Source organism: Nicotiana tabacum, chromosome 7 (genome assembly GCF_000715075.1).
Source record: "Nicotiana tabacum cultivar K326 chromosome 7, ASM71507v2, whole genome shotgun sequence".
Lineage (NCBI taxonomy): Eukaryota > Viridiplantae > Streptophyta > Magnoliopsida > Solanales > Solanaceae > Nicotiana > Nicotiana tabacum.
Genome location: NC_134086.1, coordinates 78676758 through 78699966, shown reverse-complemented (window position 1 = coordinate 78699966; position 23209 = coordinate 78676758). Strand labels below are relative to the sequence as shown.

The 23209-nt window shown below is 39.4% G+C and overlaps 1 long non-coding RNA gene across 1 annotated transcript; it reads left to right on the top strand.

Annotated features, from left to right (window-relative positions):
* The first annotated feature begins 10620 nt into the window (after window positions 1–10620).
* Window positions 10621–17881, top strand: LOC142182715 (uncharacterized). Its single transcript, XR_012711696.1, has 2 exons — window positions 10621–11306; window positions 17679–17881. It is a non-coding gene; the product is annotated as an uncharacterized LOC142182715 (long non-coding RNA).
* Window positions 17882–23209: the final 5328 nt, after the last annotated feature.

The window sequence follows — 23209 nt, the reverse complement described above, 5'->3', positions numbered from 1 at the left end:
TGATTCTGGACTATTACGAATGTTTGATTAACAATAGGATTAACTCAGCTTGATTATATCTTGTATTCTTTTGTTCAAAATCTTAGTTAAAGCTGTTCTCATCCTGTTTCAAAGGCTGAAACTAACTGTTGTTGGGATATAAAAGCTCTAGAGTGATTCAGACTGATATGTAGTTCATTTAAGTTTTGGATATCATGTTGGTTGTGTTTGGGTAATGCTATGGGTCAGGTGAGTCTATTTTTGGTTAAATGGGGTATTGAAGTCATGTTTGAAGGGAAGGGAATAGAAGCGAATATTACTTTACTTTGGTGTTGATTGCGGGTATGTTTAAGTAGGATTTGTTGTTTGCAGACTTGGAATGCTTATCTCATTTCACACTTCATATCGTTTCTTAATTGAATTGCAAGTGACTAATTGTGCACTGGGCATTTTAGCTGGGAGTGGTATTGCTATTTCATAATGGTTAATTAGTCATCATGTGCTCGAATAATTGAGGTGCAGAAGTAGAAGGTTAACTCCATTCCATGTTCCATGAAGTGTTAATGGAATTACAAGTAGCTAATTGTGCATAAAGGAGGTTTTTAGACTTGGGCCTAATATCGGCCCAATTAATAAAATTAAGGCCAGCCCAACTCTGCTTGCGTGACTTCCCCTTTTAACTAATAAAATTGGGCTCACGCCCGTTCCACCAAAATCTGATGTCCCGCGTGCTCGGGGACTCGACCTCGAGTCCAGCATTCCTCAACGCTCGATCCTCCAAGGGTCTGGGCTCATGTTGGGCCTGGAGTGCAGATCAGCCACCCTTCTTCACACGTAGAGCCAGCTCGTTCAAGCCCAATGCTCTTTCACGTTATCCATTAACCATCATGCCATCTGTTCTGTCCGTTAGTCCAGAGTTGGTCCAAATTTTCAATCCAAAAGTAGTGATAATATTTTCTTAGTTAATCAGATTTCGCTGATTAAGGCATGCGATGTGTACCATGTTAGAATAGAATATGGCTTATGGCCCCACACATATTTAGTTGGACAATAAGATAAATATTCGTAGGGGAACCTTTAGGGCCGTTTAAATACTATCGTGGTTATGTATACGTTCACGTAACATAATTATGATTTTGTTTTAAAAAGAGCAACTCGAGGGATGCGTTCGCGCAACTTCAACCAAATTTTCTTAAATAAATAAACAAAGCGTTATTAATTATGGATACGTTCGCGTGACATGATTTTTGATGTGCCAAAGGAAAAGAGTATACGTACGCGTAACTCAATTCTTTAACTACGAATAATTGAGTGATTTAAAAGCGGTTAATAGATAAAAGCACATAGGATCTAAAATCAGTAATTAAACAATTTTAATAAGCCAAGTATGATCAAAGCGACCGTGTTGGAACCACGGAACTCGGGAATGCCTAACACCTTCTCCCGGGTTAACAGAATTCCTTACCCAGATATCTGTGTTCGCGAACCATAAATAAGAGTCAACTTCCTCGATTCGGGATTTTAACCAGTGACTTGGGACACTATAAACCTCCCAAGTGGCGACTTTGATTTTTAATAAATAAACAATCCCGTTTCGATTGTCGTTTAATTGGAAAAACTCCCATGTATCTATACCCTTCACGGGGTGTAATAAAAAGGAGGTGTGACACAACTGTTACAAAATCCTCTTCTCTCTTGGTCTTCTAAATCATCTAGGAAGCGTGCACTTCGTGTGGCTTTCTTTTCTGTTAGAGTCATATCTCAATTTTAGAACGAGGTTCGGTAAGTTGCAAAGCCGGTAAAGCTTCTGTATTCCCGGTACGCTGCACCCCCTCGACTCGAGTTATGCGCTCGGGTAAGACAGGTCTAGAACAATACACCCAGGTTTTAAACCTAGAATAACATAGCCTCATGTCGGATCCCCAGTAGGCACGTTTGTTTGCATCATGTGCATTTGACTTTGGGGACTCAACACAGGGGTTGGGTCCGTCTAGGACAGGTGTACCCAAAAATGAAAAACCATCTTGATGCATCTTATGTGCTATATTTTACATTTTTCAAGGGTAAAAGGGGTTATTTGATGGACCAATGATGGTTGAGGGTAAATCAGAAAAAAAAGTATAAAAAAGATAAAGCAAGTAGGGCCCAATTATCTTTTTCTTTCACATTATTTTTAGAAAAAAAAAACATGAAAAATCCAAAAAGAGTACATGTTTCATCATTTTTCAAAAAAAAAAAGTCAAAATATTAGTTATTTTTTTTAATTCTCGCCTGTATCCAATCTTCCCGAACTACGCATACCTGATTTTCGTATTTCGGGGAGGGATACGTAGGTAGCCCACATAGGGTCTGGTCTTCCTAGTGAGTCTTAGGTTCTTGGCTTCGCGAGGTCGTAGCCAATGCTTGTATGTCTAACCACTTTTAGCCACATCGGCCTTTTTCGCAAAATAGGGTTATATTTGCAAAGTGGCTTGTTGAACTATGTTTGGACAGTCTTGAATCCACAATTAGATGTCTCCTTATTTTAAGGTTGTCCTTCTTGAATTTGCATGTCTAGCCACTTTTAGGCTGCATCGGTCGTTCTTGCAAAATAGGGCTATTTTCGCAAAAGTAGTTCAATTAACCCATGTCTTAGAGTACTAAGTCCACAACAAGATGTCCTTTTTGTTTAGGGTCCATTCTATTGAATTTGCATGCTTAGCCATTTTTGGCCACATGGGCCATTTCTACAAAAAATGGGTCATTTATGCAAAGTAATTTTTCCATGTATTAGAGGTCAATTTTGTTGACTTTGCACTTCTAGCCACCTTTTGTCCACATAAGCCATTTTGCAAAAATAGCCTCAATCATATCTTGCATGTGTCCAATAAGAAGTTTTATTGTTTCACATAGTGTTCTAAGTCTTTAACTCTATTTGGCCTTATTTTTCTCATACAGGTGTGGATCTACTTAATAGAGTTTGAGCATGACAAACACCCTAGGACCATCTGGTTAGGACCGTTGCACCCAGGAGTTTCTTAAGAAGATTTTTTTATGTTTTGAGTCTGTTTCTTTTTATATTGTCTTGTACTTTACAGTCATGTTGAAAATCAAAAAAAGTTGTAAATGAAAAATCCAAAAAGAATTTTTTTTTATTTTAGTTTATTTTGTTCAATAATTTTTCAAAACTACGCTTGATCTGATTCATGAGAGACATGATATGTAGGAAACCTACATAGGGTTCTATCAAATCATTTTTTTTAAGTTAAAAGAAAAAGAAAAAAAGGAAACAAAAAAAAAGAAATGAAATTATGGGATGTGAGAAATGAGAGGAGAGAAAAGAGTGATAATTAGAAAAAAAAAGGAAGAAAAATGAGCAAGCCAAGAAGTGCTAGAAAAGAAAAGAAAGAGAAAATTGAAATGAACAAATTGAGATGATGCCATATGACCTTCATACCCTCGAAGTCATTTTAGAACCGATAACTGTGACTAGGTGCATTGCACATAATGAGAGATTATCTTATGTTAAATGATCTAACGCTAACATAATGACTTCATTTTGTTCCTTTTTGTTATCTTTATAAAGCAGAAGGGTGGTTGGTTTGTGGTTCTTAAAGTGGTAACTCTTCTCTACAACATAAAGTTGAAAGGCAATGGCGGATGACAACATAATTGAGTTGGTTGATACCGGTGCCCAAAAGCAATTGATTGAATAGGACAATGGGTTGGTTTAATATGTAAGGATGTTAAGACAACACATGACGGATATGTGTCATGCTTGGATGACTGGGAAGGCACCACCCTCGCCACCACCTAGCTTCCTAGATGCTACCCTTACCCAAACTTCGGTCATAGTGCCAAATGATACCCCATACTCTCCAGATTCTCTCACTTATCACAACTTTCCCAACCACCCTAGTAGCTCCCTCACTCGTCCTCCAACTACCTTTCCCAAAAATTGCCCTCCTGTTATATCCACTATCCCTATGATACACAACTTCTCAACAGTCCTCCCTTCATAGATCCAACAATGAACACCTACTCAAAACTCATGATGCCCAATATTAACCCTCAGAGGTTTCCCACAAGGTCCCTGACTCGTACAATTATAGCCCTCTGAATGATCCTCATGTTGAAAATAAAATTTTCACAGGAAAAGAAGGGAGAGACGAGATATCCAGGAAGCTGAAATGTATAGAACAGTCCTTAAGGAGCATGCAAGGGATGGGAAATTAGATTAACATGTCTTACAATGACCTGTGTATGTTCCCTGATGTTTATTTGCCCGCGGGGTTTAAAATGCCAAAGTTTAACTTGTATGATGGGCGTGGAGATCCAGTAGGCCCATCTGAGGGATTATTGCAGTGAAATGAGAAGTGTTGTTGGGAAAGATGATTTGTTGATGACGTATTTCAATGAGAGTTTGATTGGGGAAGACTTGGAATGGTATACTCATCAAGATGTCAGTAAGTGGCATGCATGGGATGACATGGCTCAAGATTTTGTTCGACACTTTCAGTATAATCTAGACATTATCCCAGACCGCTCCTCCCTATCTAAGATGGAAAAGAAACGAGAGGAAAGTTTTAGGGAGTTTGGACTCAGATGGAGGGAACAAGCGGCTCGGGTCAGTCCCCCGATTGGTGAAGAAGAAATGGTTGAGCTTTTCCTACAAGCCCAGGATCGACTTATTTTAGTCATTTGATTCCAGCTTTGGGTAAGCCTTTCAATGATGTGGTAAAAATGAGGGGAGATGGTAGAAGAGGGAGTCAAGTCAGGCAAAATCATGAGTTATTATGCATTGAAAGATACTACAAAAGATATTCAGAATATCTCTGTAAGTTTGGGGGGAAGAAAGAAAAAAAGAAAAGATGTTGTTGAGCCCCGCCAACAACATAATCCAGTGGGCGTTCCTGCTCAACACTTTCAGCCTCAATATCTACCGAATGGATATCCCTGTGCTCCAGATAATCCTCCTCAATGCTACTTCTCTCCACAAAATCTCCAAAGTGATACCCCACTATCCCAGTGCTCTACCCAAAATTGTTCGACATATGCTCAGCATCCACAAGACCCGTAATGTCCTACACCGCCTCCACAAAAGTCATACCCATCCCCTCAAGCATATCAACCACCTACCCGCAAATGGTTCCAACCGAGGCTAGAGTACAAAATGAAAAGGCAACAGCAAAAGGAAAAGACTTTCACTCATATTGGAGAATCATATGCCAATTTGTTCCAAAGGTTGAAACAATTGGACATGTTGAAGTCGATTCAGATAAAAATGTTGAACCCTCTTCCAAAAATTTTTGATTATTCTCAAAGGTGCACATATTGCTCTAATGCCCCGGGTCACAGCATAGAAAATTGTTGGCATCTGAAAAGAGCAGTTCAGAAGTTTATTGATGCAGATGACATTGTCGTGCAAAATCCAGATGCAGTAGACACTAGCCAAAGTCCATTGCCTGTTCATAATGAGATGCATATGGTGGGTATGATTTGTGTTGAAAAGGAATATGAGAAATCTTGTGAGATCCTCGGAGGGCCACTTGCCGCAAAGCTTTCAGCGTTATCAGTCTCGGTTCTAGAAGTTGATCTTAAGAACGAGCCGGCAAAAGGGACCCAAAAGTAATTCGCTAAGGTCAATGTGATGGAGACTTGTGAAGGTCCTAGTACTGTTGATACGGAACTCAGTGGATAAGATGTTGAGCTTGGTGATTGGAAAGATGCTCCTTTTTTGGCTAGCCAAGGAGGAGTCTTGGGGGTTTATTTTGTTGTCATTTCTGTTGTCCGGTGTATTTCAGGGTTGTAATCCAGATATTGTCTTGTGACTCAAACCCTTTCTATCCTTTTATTTCACTAGTCTTATTTTCTGTCATTTCTAGTTTGTATTTGTTTAATTCTCTTTTTCTTTTAAAAGTTCTTTTCATGTTGGCTCTAGTGACATGACATGCACGCATAATTCTAGGCCTGGTTTTAAAAATTTGGTTTAATCATGAAGCAATGAAACGATTTTGAAGATGATAGGGATGTTTGAGGAAAATAAGTAAAGATTTGGACATTTTGAGATAATTTAGAGCCCGAACTATGTGTAACTGGGGCAGATAGCTTGGGTAGTCGATAGGATGACAAGAATTTGTTACAAGAGAGCGCATTTCAGACAATTTGAAGCGAGCAGTTTTGAGTTCAAGTGCATCTCAAGTAACAAGATAAAGCCAAGGGATTTTGCTCCAAATAGGCGGAGGGTATCCATTGTGAAGAAGAAATCACCCAACGAGAGTTCTGTACTTGACAAGGCACTAAGAAAAAAAAGTGGAAGGCATATCAGTGATATCAAGCTGAAGTTGCAAAAGAAATGTTGTACTTGGCATTTTTAGGGATTGGGAGGCCCACTTTCAGCTACCCAAACACTTTATACTATTCGGTACCCCTTTTGAGCTTATGCTAATTTTTTTGACCTCCCCTCTTTTGGAATTGAGTTAGAGTCATTTCATATAAATAAAACATAAAAAAGAGAAAACAAATTCATGCCCATAAGGTTTGTTTTAGAAAATTCAAAAAAAAATTCAAAAACAAAAAAACAAAAAAAGGGGAAAAAAGAGAAAAGAGAAAAAACAAAAAGAAAAGGAAAGGAAAATAGCAGCAACAAAGAGTAATTTTGTGAACTACGTTCAACCTGATTCTTGTCACCACAAGATACGTAGGCAGCCTTACGGTTCGGTCGCACCAAATAAAATATTTCATAATCCCCCGAAGTCGAGAGTGGGGCAGTCTTTCTTAGAAATCCCATCTCAAAAAGAAAAAAAAGAATCAAATTCTCTTATTTTAAAAATTGGGGTAAAGTTATTAGAATGGATTCCAAAAGTTGTAAATAAATTAACCTCGTTGTCTTAGTTATTTTGAGTCATTATGATATCCTTTCTTTCTAACCCTGTCCAAAAGTCACATTACAATCCAAAAAAGACCTCCCAGATAATCTTTGATAGTGTCAAGCTAGACATGCCAGGAGCATATGATGTTTTTACTATGGTCAATGCCTTGTCATCTACAAATAAGAGGAAATAAAATGAAAAAGAACAAAATAAGAGAGTATTATTAGTGAAAACCTACACAGGCACCATAAGGCGACGGTAAGTTGAGAGAAAGAAAAAAATGAGAGAGGCTTGATAGTGAAAACCCTTCGGGCACTACAAGTCGAATAAGGACCGTGAGTCAGATAGGATAATCGGAGCATTGAAGCCTAGTTTCATGGTGAAGAGGTGTAACAAGAGTTTAATATTAGACTTGCTTGACAGATTAGGACATTTAATCCAACAGCGCATGTCATGGTCATTATAGTTGGTATCCACATCTGATAAGTTTCTACTTTGTAATTTTCTTGTTAGGTATCATCTCTTTCCATTGTCCCTTACTTTGTTCCCTTTGTTTCGTCTACTCCCTATTCTTGAGTCTGTTTGGTCAGAACAAGTGAGAAATGACTTCAAAATTTGCTACCAGTCTTCCAATTGCAGAAAACGAAATCTGGCTAGCACATCAAAGTGGCATAAGTTAGGAAAGAACATTATGCTCACTGAGTGGGTGGCAATTGACGTACTTTGGGATTCATGTGAAATATAAAGGTTCAAAATATGTCAATTCATGAGCACAATGCAACAGATAGAGGGTGTTGGGTTTGAACGGATCAGAGGTGTTTTCATTAATAAGGGTTGACAGAAAAAGTGGTTAGTTAATAAACAAGCAAGGTATTTCAAGTTGAAATCAAAGTTATCATGGCAAGTGAAGGAGCAATCGCACTCAAAGTCAAGGCCACAAACAAACCACCATGTTTAAACTCACAAGTTTTCTTTGTTTGAAATAGGGATGAAGACTATGTCCAAATCAAAGCTTGGAAGCTTGATTTTTTCAAGTGTAGTGCCCAAATCTGGTCAGCACAAAGGTTGTTTGAGAAGGTTTTTACTTGCCGGGCATTCCCCTAGTTGAGATGACTACTACCTCCTAGGCATTCTCCCTAGTCAAAAGAATTTTTAGTTTTCCTTAAGTTCAGGGGTCCCACCTGCAGAATATGGTTAGTTTTAGTTTCCTTAAATTATTAATCTTTAGCATTCCTTAAGTTAAGGGGTCCCGCCTGGAGAATAGGGTCATTTTTAATTTTCTTAAGTGGTTAGTCTTTAGTTTTTCTTGAGTTCAAGGGTCCTGCCTGAAGAATAGGGTCAGTTGTTAGTTTCCTTAAGATTTCAATATTTAGTTTCTCTTAAAGTTCAGGGATCCCTCCTGGAGAATAGGGTCAGTTTTTAGTTCCCTTAAGTTGTTAGCTTTAGTTTTTCTTAAGTTCAAGGGTCCCACTTGGAGAATAGGGTCAGTTTTAGTTTTCTTAAGTTATTAATCTTTATCTTTCCTTAAGTTCAGGAGCCCCGCCTGGAGAATATGGTCATTTTTAATTTTTTTAAGTGGTTAGTCTTTAGTTTTCCTTGAGTTCAGGGGTCCCCTTAGAGAATAGGGTCAGTTGTTAGTTTCCTTAAGATTTTGATATTTAGTTTCTTTTAAAGATCAGGGTCCCACCTGGAGAATAGGGTCAGTTGTTAGTTTTCATAAGTTTTCAATCTCTAGTTTTTCTTGAGTTTAGGGTCCTGCTTGAAGAATAGGGGCAATTTTTAGTTTAGTCAAGCTTAGCTTATAGTTTTCCTTAAGCTCGATCTCACAGGAGACGCACATCCTAGTAGAGTTTTTAGTTTTACCCTCATCATTGCATCATTCATCAATAGCATAGGTGATTTACAGTTTCACTAACAACTCACAAATATTCCTAGTGCAAACTGGGGCAGAAAATTTTGTTTGTTTTGTTGTTTTTGATTGTAGGCACCCACCTGGAGAATGAGGGGCAACATTGCAGAAATCGATTTTAGGTCCAAGTCAAAGAAGCACCAGGAACCCGCCTGAAGAACGGGGTCAACTTTCAATTTCATTCGAGATCAATCAGGAGGATCCCACCAGGAGAACGAGGGTCAATATTTCAGAAATTGGTTTCAAGTGCAAGTTAGAGAAGCGTTAGGAGCCCGCCTGAAGAACAGGGTCAACTTTCAATTTACAAATTCAAGTCAGGGAGGCATTAGGAGCCCGTCTAAAAAACATGTTTAGTATACAATTTCAAGTTGGAGAAACATCAGGAGAATCTCACCTGAAGAACAGGGTCAACTTTTAGTTTATAATTTCAAGTAAGAGAGGCATGAGGAGCCCGCCTGAAGAATAGGGTCAACTTTCAGTTTTCAAGTTCAAGTCAAAATCAAGAAGGAGGATCCCGCCTGAAGAGCAGAGTTAACTTCCAGTTTTTTTTTCAAGTTCGAGACAGGGACATCAGGAGCCCGCCTAAAGAACAGGATCAACTTCTAGTTTTCAAGATTCAAGTCAAAGACAGTAGGAGTCCACCTGAAGAACAGGTCCAACTTTCAGTTTTCAAGATTCAAGTCAAAGACAGCAGGAGTCCGCCTGAAGAATAGGTTCAAATTCAGTTTTCAAGATTCAAGTCAAAGACAGCAAGATCCTGCCTGGAGAATAGGGGCAATTTTAATTCAAATCAGAAGTAGCACAAGCCGCCTAAGGAACAAGATTTTCAAGCTCAAGTCTACTCCAAGTTCAAGTTTATTTCAAGTGCAAGCAGCAGGATGCCCGGCTGAAGAACAGGGTCAACTTCCAATTTTCTTCAAATTCAAGTCAGCAGGACGCTTGCCTGAAGAATATGGTGAATTTTCAATTTCATGTTGAGGGATCAAGTGGAGATTCAAGGAAGATTCAATACAAGAAGTAGATAGGATATTGTATTTTTCTTTTATATTTGCTGTAATTTTCCCTTTTATTTTTGATGTAATGGCAGGAACCGCGGACCGAAACCTCGACGGAACGGCACCTTAATCAGCTAACCACCTCGGTATACTCCATCACTATTCCTACATCTGAACTACATATGGCCTGATTCCTTTATGGCCAAGGATATGTAGGCAGCTCAGATACCAGGGCTCGGTCACATTCTCCTTTCTCTTAGTTTTTGATCTCTCTAAATAAGGGTCGGGTCAAAAAACCTGTCTCATCGTTCTTTGTCTGAAAACTCTTCACGTTTCCAATTAAAGAGGGGGCAGTTGTAGACATGTAATTTTTGACCCCTCCCATGATTTACATATTTTAGCATTTAAATATTTAGTTTAGTCTAATATCGCTATTTAAATTAGTTTTGACTCTTTTACTTCATTTGTCACAAAAATAAAAATAAAAAAAAAATATTTTCATTATTTAGGTAATTGATATTTTATCTTATTACTTTCAGTTTATTTACCTTTCATAAAATTTAAAAATACAAAAATAGTTTTATTTGTTACCTCAATGTGTAACTTTTGCATTATAATTATTTACTTAACTAGCATGAATTAGTAATAGTTGTATTTTTAATTTGTTCTTTAGAAAAGAAGAAAAACCCAAATTAATTTTAAAATGGACATGGTCTTGATTTTAAAATCAAAAAAAGGTCCAATAGAGTGCCATTTTTAGACAAGAGTTGGCCCAAAAATTTGGCCAAGCCCAATTTCTTTCTTCTCCAACCCATAAGCCCATATCCCCCAACTTAAAGACCCATTCATCTCCACATTAAAAAAACCCTAGAATCCCTACCCTAAAGGATCGTCCACTGTATCCTTGAGTTCTAAGGAGACAGGAAACTATGTCTGGTTGATGAAGCATAGCTATTTGACCAGAGCGTGATAAAAAAAAAGGATCGGCCGCAGAACACAAAATAGGGACCCCCCCCCCCCCCCGAACTTTTTTCTTCACCATTAGAACACCAAAACAAAAAACCTTCTTCTTCTGAACTCCAGCGACAGCCGTGACAAACCATGCCCCAACTCTTAACTCCTCATCTCCTAACTCATTGTCGCCAACCTCACACCAATACACCCCCTCGTTGTCGCTCCTTCTTCTTCACCTCACAGTAGACCGTCTGCTACTCCTTCACCACCAGAAATGGCCGAAACCAGGAAACCACACAGACACGCATAGTAAGAGGAACAGAGGAGTACGGATAGAAAGAGGAGGGAATAGAAACAGAATCAAAACAAAAATATGTATTCTGTTCTCTTTTTTGATTTTGCGATTGATCTTGAAATTGGAGCTACTGTTCTTTGAATTTTCGTTCTAAAAATAGAGTTCGATTGATGTGTTGAGGTTCTATCTGATGTTCCGTTGTGTTCGTGTTCGGTTAGCTTTTTGGTCGTTGCTCAATGTTTTGCTCGCTGCTGGAATTTGCATATCCAGATTCATTTGTACCTCTGCTAATTATTTCAACATTAATTGAAAGCTCGCTTCAGGTTCATCTTCGCTTCCTTTAGTTTTATTTTGGTGTAATTTCAACTGGATAAGAACCTAGCTAGCAGAATGATTGAATTAAATCTGCTTCTTCGAATTCTATTGAGATGTTCTATTACTATATCTGTGTTCAAAGTGTACTAGAAATCAGAATTTATCGTGTTGTCGTTAAAATCTTCTCTAATTAATGGTTATGATAAGGAAGAACATTATTGCGAGTTGAAATTCCAGAAGTTCTGACTAAACGGAATAGTATTTCTATACTTAGTTTTGCATTTATGTGAGAAATCTAGTCTAAAAGGGCATTATAACGTGTCTACTGCCCCGCGGAGACACGTTCTATCTCGCATGAATAGTAAATTTGAATCAAATGGAATGTAGAGTGTCTAAGATGAGGTTCATTGCTCATTTGTTGGAATTCTTCCCTTGGCAGCATAAATAACTAATTGATCTTATTGTTTCACACTCGAGTTCTCTGGAATCCTAAGCTGTTATTCATGTGTTTGTACAAGAATGTATTTTCGTATGGTTTTGATTTATTAAATTGTTTAGCTTTAATTAGTTCCTGTTTGAGTCAGAGATTGAGATGGTATAATGAGTAGGCGTGTCAATTTAAGATGGTCTGTTTTAATTCCCTCAAAGTTCTTGGTCATGTCTTAACCAATAATAATCGTGCGAAATCAAGTTTTCCTTTTGTTTGCTTTAGCCCCTTCTGAGACTCAAGCATGTCAATTTATGAAACAGCCAATTGTTGACTGATCATTGAATGACCATGAAAGAATGTTCAGATAGTTGAGCGCTCAGTGAATTGTGTGATCCTGTGGATAGTTTGAGCAGTAAATATTCTAGATGAAGTGCACTGTTGCACCATTAGTCATTGCTCACATTGTCCAGAGATCTATGATATTGTTTATACATGTCTTAAAGTGATGAAATGTGATGAATGCTATGTGAATATGCTTGGATTGGTATGTAGGGAAAGCTTTTCATTCATATAGAATAAGTCTGAGCATGTGAGTAATTTATTCTAATCTCCCCCTTTGGGGTTTAGTCTGTTCTAGTGCATTGGACTTGAATAACTAACAACCTTGCTTTGGGTCTCGATGTCAGTTGGATTTAATAAAGTCAAGGGATGATATACAGGAATGGGGTTTAAAGGGAATTTTAAAGGGTTCTTATCACTTTGAATCCATCATGTATTTCATCCAACTGTGATTTGTATTCATGTTCTAGTTTATGTGTTTCAGAGATTTATTTCTTTTGGTTGATTGATAATCGTTTGAATGATATCGGCTATTGTTGCTCTTCGGTATTATTTCATCCTTGTTCGTCGCCTTAGTTCATTTGTCTATTTCCTGAAGATATGTACCCTTTTTTGAAATCTCTTGGCTAAACTCACGCTCCATCTTTTGTTGTTATCTTTATTATTAGTATGTTGTTACGCTTTAGCACTTTGCCTCTTTTTCCAAAGAGTTCTATTTCAAGATTATTGGGGCTACACTATACTTTAGGTGCTACAGTCATTTTTAACTAAGTAAACTTCAAGTTGTTACCAAAAAGTGAACATCTGGATTTGTTAAATCTGAAGGTCTTTCTGTTGCTCTAAATAATAGAAATCCTTGAGACCCATCTTGTAAAGTTTCAATCTTGGCTATTAGTTCAGCTGATTTTGGGGTTTGAGGAAGTTTGTGGAAACTTTCCTTTGTGGTTTCAACTTAAAAATTAGAACTCCCAAATTCTGAAAAAGAGGTCGATATGTATTACAGTAGCCATAACCTAGTATATACTTTAAATAATTACAATTTCAAATTAGCTTCAGGAGAATAATTATGAATATCCGTAGAATATTTTAAGCGCGATTAATTAACTATCATGATTATAGGTATGGTTCCCATGGCATAGTCATGATATATAATTCCCAAATTTGGGTGTGCATTTCATGTGACCCGGTCATAACAACTTCAAATAATATTTAAAAATAAACATGTTGTAAATCGCGGGTGCATTTTATGTGACGTGATTCGCAATGTTTTCAAAATTGACAAGTGTACAACAATCGTGCCTTGTTCCGTAAAATAATTCCATAAGTGTTAAAAGAGGTTGAAAAGAATGCACGTAGGTTTAAAATGTGGAATTAATCAGATAATTAGGTCAATTATTAATAGTTAAGCGACCGTGCTAAAACCAAGAAACTCGAGAATGTCTAACACCTTCTCCCGGGTTAACAGAATTCCTTACTCGGATTTCTATATTTGTAGACTATAAATAAGAGTCTACTTTCCTCAATTCAGGATTTTAAGCCGGTGACTTGGAACACCATAAATCATCCCAAGTGGCAACTCTGAATTTGAATAAATAATCATGTTTTGGTTATTGTTAGTTTAATTGGAAAAACTCCCCTATACCCCTTTTGGGGTGGAAAAAGGAGGTGTGACACCGTGAAGATATATCAGGATTTGAGACAGCATTATTGGTGGAGAAGAATGAAGAAGGATATTGTAGGATTTGTAGGTCAGTGTCTCAATTGTCAGCAGGTGAAATATGAACATTAGAGACAGGGTGGCTTGCTTCAGCGGTTAGATATTCCATAGTGGAAGTGGGAGCGGATCACCATGGATTTTGTAGTTGGACTCCCACAGACTTTGAAGAAGTTCGATTCTATTTGGGTGATTGTGGATCCGCTGACCAAGTCCGCGCACTTCATTCCTATGTGTACTACTTATTCTTCAGAGCGGTTAGTAGAAATTTATATCCGAGAGATTTTTCACTTGCATGGTGTCCCAGTTTCCATCATTTCAGATAGAGGTACTCAGTTCACATCGTAGTTCTGGAGGGCCGTACAGCGAGAGTTGGGTACTCAGGTTGAGTTGAGAACAACTTTTCACCCTCAAACGGACGGGCAGTCCGAGCGCACTATTTAGATATTAGAGGACATGTTGCGAGCTTGTGTCATTGATTTTGGGGGTTCATGAGTTAATTTCTACTGCTCGTAGAGTTTGCATATAACAATAGTTATTAGTCAAGTATTCAGATGGCTTCATATGAGGCTTTATATGGGAGACGATATAGATCTCTAGTAGATTGGTTTGAGCCGGGTGAGGCTAGACTTTTGGGTACAGACTTGGTGTAGGATGCTTTGGACAAAGTGAAGGCGATTCGGGAGCGACTTCGTGCAGCGCAATCAAGACAAAAGAGTTATGCTGACAGGAAGATTCGTGATGTGTCTTACATGGTTGGGGAGAAGGTTCTACTAAAGGTTTCATCCATGAAGGGTGTTATGAGGTTTGGAAAGAAGGGTAAATTGAGTCCTCGATTCATTGGGCCTTTTGGGGTGCTTCTAAGGATTGCGAAGGTGGCTTTTAAGCTTGCTTTGCCACCTAGCTTGTCGAGTGTGCATCCGGTATTTCATGTTTCTATGCTCCGAAAGTATATTGGCGATCCGTCCCATGTTTTGGATTTCAACACGGTTCAGTTAGACAGTGATTTGACTTATGATGTGGAGCCAGTGGCTATTTTGGAGCGGCAGGTTCGAAAGTTGAGATCAAAGGACATAACTTTAGTGAAAGTGCTGTGGAGAGGTTGGCCCATGGAGGAGGCTACCTAGGAGACCGAGCGGAAGATGCGGAGCAGATATCTCCACTTGTTTGAGGCTTTAGGTATGTTTCTTGACTCGTTCGAGGACGAACGTTTGGTTAAGAGGGGGAGGATGTAACGATCTAGCCGGTAATTTCATGAGTTATCGCTCTGTTTCCCCCAATTTTTCTTCCTTGTGTGTTGTTCAGCTATATTTAATCATATCGCATTAGTTGTGTTGTGTTCGGAGTGGGCTTAGAGTGGAATGAGACACTTAGTCTCTTATTTGGAAGCTTTAGTTGGAAAAGTCAACCGGAAGTTGACTTGTGAGTACATGATCTCGGAACTTGGTTTTTATTGTTCGGATAGCTCGGTTAAGTGATTTTGTACATAGGAGCATGTTCGAAATTTATTTTGGAGGTCCGTGGTAGATTTAGGCTTGAATTGACGAAATTAGAAATTTGGCATTTTCCCGTCCGTAGTGAAAATCTTGATATCGGGGTCGGATTGGAATTTCAAAAATTGGAGTAGGTCCGTTGAGTCATTTGTGGCGTGTGTGCAGAATTTCAGGTAATTCGGATGAGGTTTGATAGGTTTTTACGTCGTTTGCGGAATTCGGAAGTTTTGGAATCCTTAGGCTTGAATGTGATGGTGATTTGTGTAAGCACGTGATTTTTGCTTCACGGACAATCACTCCAAAAAGAAATCAAAAATAAATGCAAAATGGCCTCGCTGTACAATTTTTCGATTTTTTGTGACGTATGCTGTTAGTCATTTGTGGTTCTGTCCGTTTTTCATTTGATCTTATCAAAAAAAAAATACAAAATATGTATATCGTGTGTAATTAAACCATAATTCGGTCATTAAAAGAAAATTCACAAAAAATATGAATGCATCTTTTATTCTAGGTTGTGATTTAACCTACTTAAAAATTTTAATATGTGTGTGATAAATGTGTTAAGTGTTAATTAATGGTTGTTTTAGATTTCATTTTATTTTAATTGTGTTTAAAATTAGAAAAACAAAAGAATTAGTGCAAATTGTTTAGAAATCGGGCTGGGCCTATTTTTGTTCTAAATTTTGAGGCCCAAAATCAATTGCACCATCCGGTCCAAACCAGGCCTGCCCAGGCACGACCCCAAAACGACGCCGTATGAGCCATTTAATTTGAGCCATCCGTCCAGGCCAATCCAACGGCCCAGGATTCCTTTTCAATAACCCGTTTCCAAACCCGACCCAGTAACCAGTTCGAATCGACCCCCCAACCAAGGCCAAACGATGTCGTTCCGTATTAAGTGAAAGATCCTGGCCATCAATATCGATTCATCCAACGGCCAGGATCTAATTACCCGTTATGTATATAAGCCCTTCATCATACCCCACGCCCCCCTATCCAAGCACCCCTTCACTCGTCTTCTTCACCAAAACCCGAACCCCATGAAACCCTAACGCCGCCCCCTTTTCCCTCACCATTAAAGCCGGCGGCAAGGACGTCGGTGACCACCCCCTTTACACCCCTGAGGCACCTCAACCCCCTGAATCTGAATCCACTTACAGCTTGGCTCGAATCCTCTCATTCTGGAATCTTCATTTGACGATTCGAGACAAGACTCGATCTATACCAAACCACCCCAGATTCACACTAGACAGTCCCCTGACTACCCTTATAACCAAACCAAGCCTGGTTTGGTCCGAATCTACCCACAACTCCTAGAATCTCAAATCTGAAGATCCAAACCCTAGAACACAAGAACCTAGGGAATCCGGCAAAGTTGTTGAATCCATTCGGGACCCCGTACGTGTTGTTTATGTGATCGACCGGTTATTTCTTGTTATAAATAGTAGAGTCGACTTGATAAACATCGTCGATTAGTTTCCTATGACTGAATGTTCAGATATCTTAATTCATACAACTTCACGTAAGTGAACGAACCTGTTGGTTGTTAATTGGATGCTCGACATTGGTTGAAATTAGTTTGTTTGCATTGCAAAACAACTGAAAAGATTCAGTTCAGGGCAGATCTGAATTTGGACTTTCAGAAGTTCAAAAATGCCCTATTGTTGCAATGGGTCAAGACAGTGATAACCAGGGATTAACAGGGTTAATTTGGGTGTTAAAAAGAACAGAAATGATTAGTTTAAATGAGCTGACAAATAGGGTACTGGATTAGGATTAAAATAAGGTAATAGTGGGGAGCCAAACTTGTTAGCATGGGGCTGATTGAATAAAAAAGGGGGTGCCCATGTTGTTGGGTAGAAAATACAGGCTGAAAGCCTGTCGAATGGATGGGCATGGGGAATATTTTGATTAGTTTAAAAAAAGAAGTTATGGGCAGGAAAGAAGGGAGGGGTTCAAGGCAGCTGAGTGCTTGCCATTTCTGCCTATAAATAGAGTTGTTTCAGAACTTAAAAGGGGGAGATTCTTTAGTCTTCAGAGAGATTCTGTGAGTGAGAAAAACTTAAAAAGAAAGAATAACAGAAGAAATTTCAGGATATTGAACCAACCATTGTCTGAAAACTGTCTAAGAATTTAAACTGGTCAAGCTGTCTTTGCCAATTGTCTTGGGTTATTGGTCGAGCTGTTTGTGACTACTGTATTGCTGTGGTTATTTGCATTGAACATTCTGGGTATTCGGCTGTTTTCACTACCCTGTTTCTGGGATTATTGCTTGTTGCTCGACCATTTGTGGGGTTCACAATTGTTGTTGGGTACTGTTGCTGGTTGTTGCTGTGTGTTTGCTGTTCGAGTGGCTTGCTGCTGATATTTTTCTTCTTCTCTTTCTTATTGTCCAAACATCCAGGTACACGTTCTAAATTCACCGATGTAATTATACGTTTGGAGCTGAATAAAAGCACAAGGTTATGGCAGTCCAAACATGAGCATGGTTACCTTTATTCTGTTGCTTATAGTTTAGAATGTTGGTGTATTTAACATGTAAAGTTTAACCTTCAAACTATGTAATAAGATAGTTTCTCAGTCCATAAGGAATTTGGTCTGCCAGTCCATTGTTGTATGTAAATCAGTAAGAAGTTAGCTGGATAGTAGTAATACTCGGCCCACAATGGCATCGCGTCTGTAAAAATGAACGCAGTAATCACACTTGTTTCGCCTTAATTCATCAGTAGATATGTGTATTTTGAAGGCACACTAGGCAAATCTGGATTATAGCCAAAAGATAAAAATCGCATAGCTAAACACGTGATAACACCACTTGAGTTAGATAGGATCGTCATACAGTCGTTTTGTTTTGTTAGTGTCAAGCATGTGAGGAATAATTAACTGAACCTCATACGTATGCCCGTTAATAAATAAGGTCGAATACGTTTAATTTCTTCGCCTAAGGATAATCTGCTTCGATACTGTTGTGCGTCAATCCCATGTTTCAGTTTTCTTGAATAATAGAATATAGAATGAAGGCCATCCCTCTTAGTACAAATTCGGCTGCAATTTCTCATTTGTGTCAGTCGTACGCTAGTAGCTAATAAGTTGCATTTTCTCAGCATGTAATCAATCAAGGTATTTTCTTGTGTCTTTTAGAGACAAACTTAATAGAAGAATGTAGTTGCTGTAGGTTTATCCATAAAAGTAAATGAGACGAGCCTCGCCAAAAATGCAAAATCGCGGGGCCCTCAGTAAATATCTGTTTTAAACTTGCTTAGACTCCGGGACAGGCCGTTTAGCAAATTTCCCGGCCCTACCCAAAATAAAGATACGCTAGTCGCTTTAGGTGCGTATTTAATAACATTATTCCCTTAAACTAGGGTGCACATTTATGTGACCCAAATCCAAATCTCAACGGAATCGAAACGTGTCTCTAATCACGGGCACATCGATTGTGGCGTGGTCTGGGATGCATTTCCATGACGTTGTAAATTCTTAAAATAATGAATAAGACGAGCCTCGACAAACAAACATGCACAAGTTGTGGGGCCCTCTAAATGTATATATATTAAAACACTTAGAATTCGGGACATGCCGTTTAGCAAATTTTACGGCCTTCCCCAAAATAACAATACGCTAGTTGCGTTAGGAACGCGTTTAATAATTTATTAACTCGGGTGCACATTTATGTGACCCAAATCCAAATCCCAACCGAGTCGAGATATGTTAAATAACCACGGGTGCATTGATGTAACGTGGTTCGAGATATATTTTCACGACGTTGCAATTCCCGTAAAAATAATGATAAAAGCGGCTAAAAGATAAAGTTGGCACATTAGTTCATATTTGTATAAAATCAAATAATCAAGCCGAATATAACAGTTGAGCGACCGTGCTAGAACCACGGAATCCGGGAATGCCTAACACCTTCTCCCGGGTTTATAGAATTCCTTATCCGGATTTCTGGTACGCAGACTATAATATGGAGTCATTCTTTTCCTCGATTCGGGATTAAAATTGGTGACTTGGGACACCCTAAATATCCCAAGTGGCGACTCTGAAATAAATAAACCAATCCCGTTTCGATTGTCCTTTAATTGGAAAAACTCCCTTGTACCCTCTCGGGTATGTAAAAAGGAGGTGTGACAGCTCTAGCGACTCTGCTAGGGAGTTCTTTATATCTTTTGCCCAGAACCTCTGGTTCAGGGTTAAGAATTCGAGCTTAGAAGAATTGTTATTATTCGGCTCTATTTATTATCTGATTTTATTTTATGTTTTAACCTAAATATGCAAAATGATGCTTTTACCGCTTTGATATTATTTGAAATGTATGTATAAACTGTGTTGAAACCCCTCTCTTCTCTCTCTTGAGGAGTGCACGCTGGTCGTGGCTTCTTTCTGTTAGTGTCATATACCAAAATAGGACGAAGATTCGGAGGAGTTGCAAAACCGGATGGCCTTTTGGTTACCGGTACACAGCTCCCATCCTCTGCTCTAGTTGTCCGCTCGGGTAAGCCAGGTCTAGAACAAAAACCTAGGTTTTACAACTTAGTATAACATGACTTCATGCCGGATCCCTGGTAGGAATGATTATTTTGCATCACGTTGCATTTAACTTAGGGGACTCAACACAGGGGTTGGGTCCGTCTAGGACTAGCAACCTAAAATGAAGGACCATCCTGCTACATCCTGTTTGCTTTATGCATTTACTTGTTTCAGACTTGCATGCTGACCGGCTTTTGAATATCGGGAATGTTGTGAAAAAAAGAGGAAGTAACGGTTAGGGAAGCAATTATTTTCGGAAAAACCAATACCCCAAAATGGTTGAAACTCTGCCGGAATTTTGAGAAAATCAACAAAATGTTCCTCATTAATTTAGAAAAGAAATAGAAAAAAAAAGAATCTTTGTTTCATTTTTGAACGGAAAAGGAAAAATGGTTTGTCATGAGAAATATGGTTTCCAAAATTTGGCCCGAACTACGTCAGTTTGATTCTCGCAGGGTGTGAGATACGTAGGCAACCCCCATCAGGCCCAACTTAATTTTTCAAAAATAGGTACAGTCCAAAAAGAACAAAAGTTTTGAAATAGTCAAGGTGACATCGTGCTTTTCAGAAACAACCAAATTTCGTTTTTTCTAGGAAAGAGGTGTGTCAATTTGGTATTTGAGTCAAATAAGCCTGGATCTTTGCTTAATCACCCCCAATAAACGTGCAGAATGAGCATAAGGCCAAGTTTGCCAGTAACAGTTAGGAGCAAAATCCCTCTAGAGGTACGATTATGGTGGGAGGATTTGGAAAAGTCAGAGCAAGACAGGATCAAACTGTACCTGGGAGGTCTGGCTAATTTGTTGAATGTCAGGCCCCGATGCGACATCATAAAGGCTTTGGTTACATTTTGGGACCCGGACCACAACGTATTCTGCTTCTCGGATTTTGAACTCACTCCAACCTTAGAAGAAGTGGCAGGTTACATGGACGTCACTGAAGGTTTGAGACACAAATACCTGATCGCTCCAAGAGCTGTGAATTCACACAAGTTCATGGACCTGCTGAAGATAAGCAAGGGAGTCCCATACGCTGAACTGGATAGAGGTTTTTCTACCCTGCAATTCATATACCAGAGGTACGGGCACATAGGAGGATTCAATGATCCAGAAAGCGGTGTCTGCAGTAGAGGAAATCTTGCCAAGTGGAATGAGCATAGGCGGTTCGCTTTCATGGTGGCATTCTTAGGCATTGTGATGTTTCCCCGAAAAGATAGAAATATCGATCTGAAGGTGGCAGGAATCGTCAAAGTCCTAATTACCAACGATAAAAGCATCCTTGCTCCTATGATAGTGTCGGAAATATACCGAGCCCTCACGGCTTGTAAGGCCGAGGCAGATTTCTTCGAAGGGTACAACCTGTTATTACAGATGTGGATGATCGAACACTTGTGTCGCCATCCTCAATGTATGCGCTACATGTCTACAAACGAAGACTGCATCGAAGGTTATAACCTGAGGGTTTCAGGTTTTCGATTACCAGAAGGGTTTGAAGAATGGATATCCTATCTCCGGGCCATCACTGCAGAACAAATAAACTGGACTTTGGGTTGGCTCCTTGTGGAAGAAATTATATACATGCCCGCCACTGGTCCTCACTTCCTCTTAATGGGACTCAGAGGTATTCAACATTATGCCCCTTACAGGGTGATGAGGCAGTTAGGAAGGTGTCAGGGGGTACACCCGGACGAAGATCTCAGCGCTTATGCAGTCGAGGTCAGCAGTGACGGCCAATTCCCTGAAAAAGACAGTTCGTTGCATATGGGGTGAATGCCAGTACCTGACGGCGAATACTCGGGTAGGTGATGTGTCTAGGGGTGAAATCTCGCCGGCCTATCTCGTTTGGCATAATAAGAAGAACATTGCAGAGCGGCCAACCAAACAGCCTCACCTCCAAGATTTTGTTGAGTCATCACAAGAACAATGGGGCTGGCTCGCAAAAGAGGAAGGTTACCGGGTTGAAATCGGGAAGCTAAAGCGACAAGTTGAAAGGCTTGTATTTGAACACAACGTGCAAGTCGCCTCGGAGCAGGTTGAAAGAAACAAGCTAGCCCAAGAGAACCAGACCCTGAGGGCCCGCCTTCGCCAAGCCAGTAAGAGTAACATTGACCGACAGAAGCATCGCTCCGACGAAAAATTGATAGCAAGTTTGAGAAACCAGGTCATCCAAAGCCAAGAAGAATTAGAACAATCAGAAGCTTGCATAGCAAGGATGAAGGTCAAATGGGCAAAAGTTACAATGGCCCGGAGGCAGCGTCTGCAACAGGTCATAAGGGATTATGAAATGAGCATCGGGATATTAAGGGAAACAAACTCCACTCTACATGATCGAATCATCAAACAAGCACGAGACGCTCAGGCTGACAGAAGGCGTTGTTACGATGCAATGGCCTGCATGGAGAGACAAATGGAGTTGTTCCAGGATCAATTTGCCGACAATGCTCAGGCATTGGGACTAAAGAACCGACAAATCGGGCAATTGTTCATTGAAAGGGACAACATTCGAGGAAGGATCGACGAAATTGGGCATTACATCTACATGAAATGCCTATCATGTGAGCAAATACCACGAAAGACCATCCTTGTTTCCATCATGGGCTGCGTCCACCGGATCATGAATGAATTGAGAAGCTTGCAGAGAGACCTCACACCTAGGGCCGTGAAAGGGCCGAATGATGCCTCGTGGGCCCCTAAGTTGGAAAATTAATCTTTGGTCGGGTCTTGTTTATTTGGCTTTGTTGCTTTACCATATGTTGTTTTCTTTTCTTTTAGTCAAAATGGGTTAAGAACTGTGGAGTCTGTACTATTGCTATTCCTTGTTTGAAGTAATTTGTAATAGCAAAATTTTGAGAATGAATTTAATGATTTCACAAGAATTTTGTGTTTCCTTACTTTAAGGCAGAACTACGCCTGGTCTGATTCGCGCGGGGACGTGATACGTAGGCAATCCCCATAAGATTCGACCGCTTTTAATAAAGAAAGAAAAGAAAATACAAGTATAAAATAAAACACAGGGTTTCCCAAAGTACTTTAAAAAGGACAAATGAGCAAGCCGGGATGACGCATGTTGTTTGAAGCAAAACATGTAGAAACGGTTAACTGCCTAGAAGCATTGCATACTCTATGTGTTATGATCAAATCCTTTAACCTCTAACGCTAACAAAGTTTGTTGTTGTCTAAATCCAGACAGTTAGTTGTTAAAGAATTCTGGCAACACACTCTTATCAAACCAGATCCAAAGGGTCAGTAGCAACAAGCATGACTATTTCAGAGAATAGTAACGAGGAAGAAAGGCCGATGAGCCAATTGTTAAAAGAAGCGATGGAAAAGATTGAAAGGATGAGATTAGAGATGAATGCAATGCAGCTAACTTTAGCCAAAGCCCAAAAGAACCCTGAGCCACTGG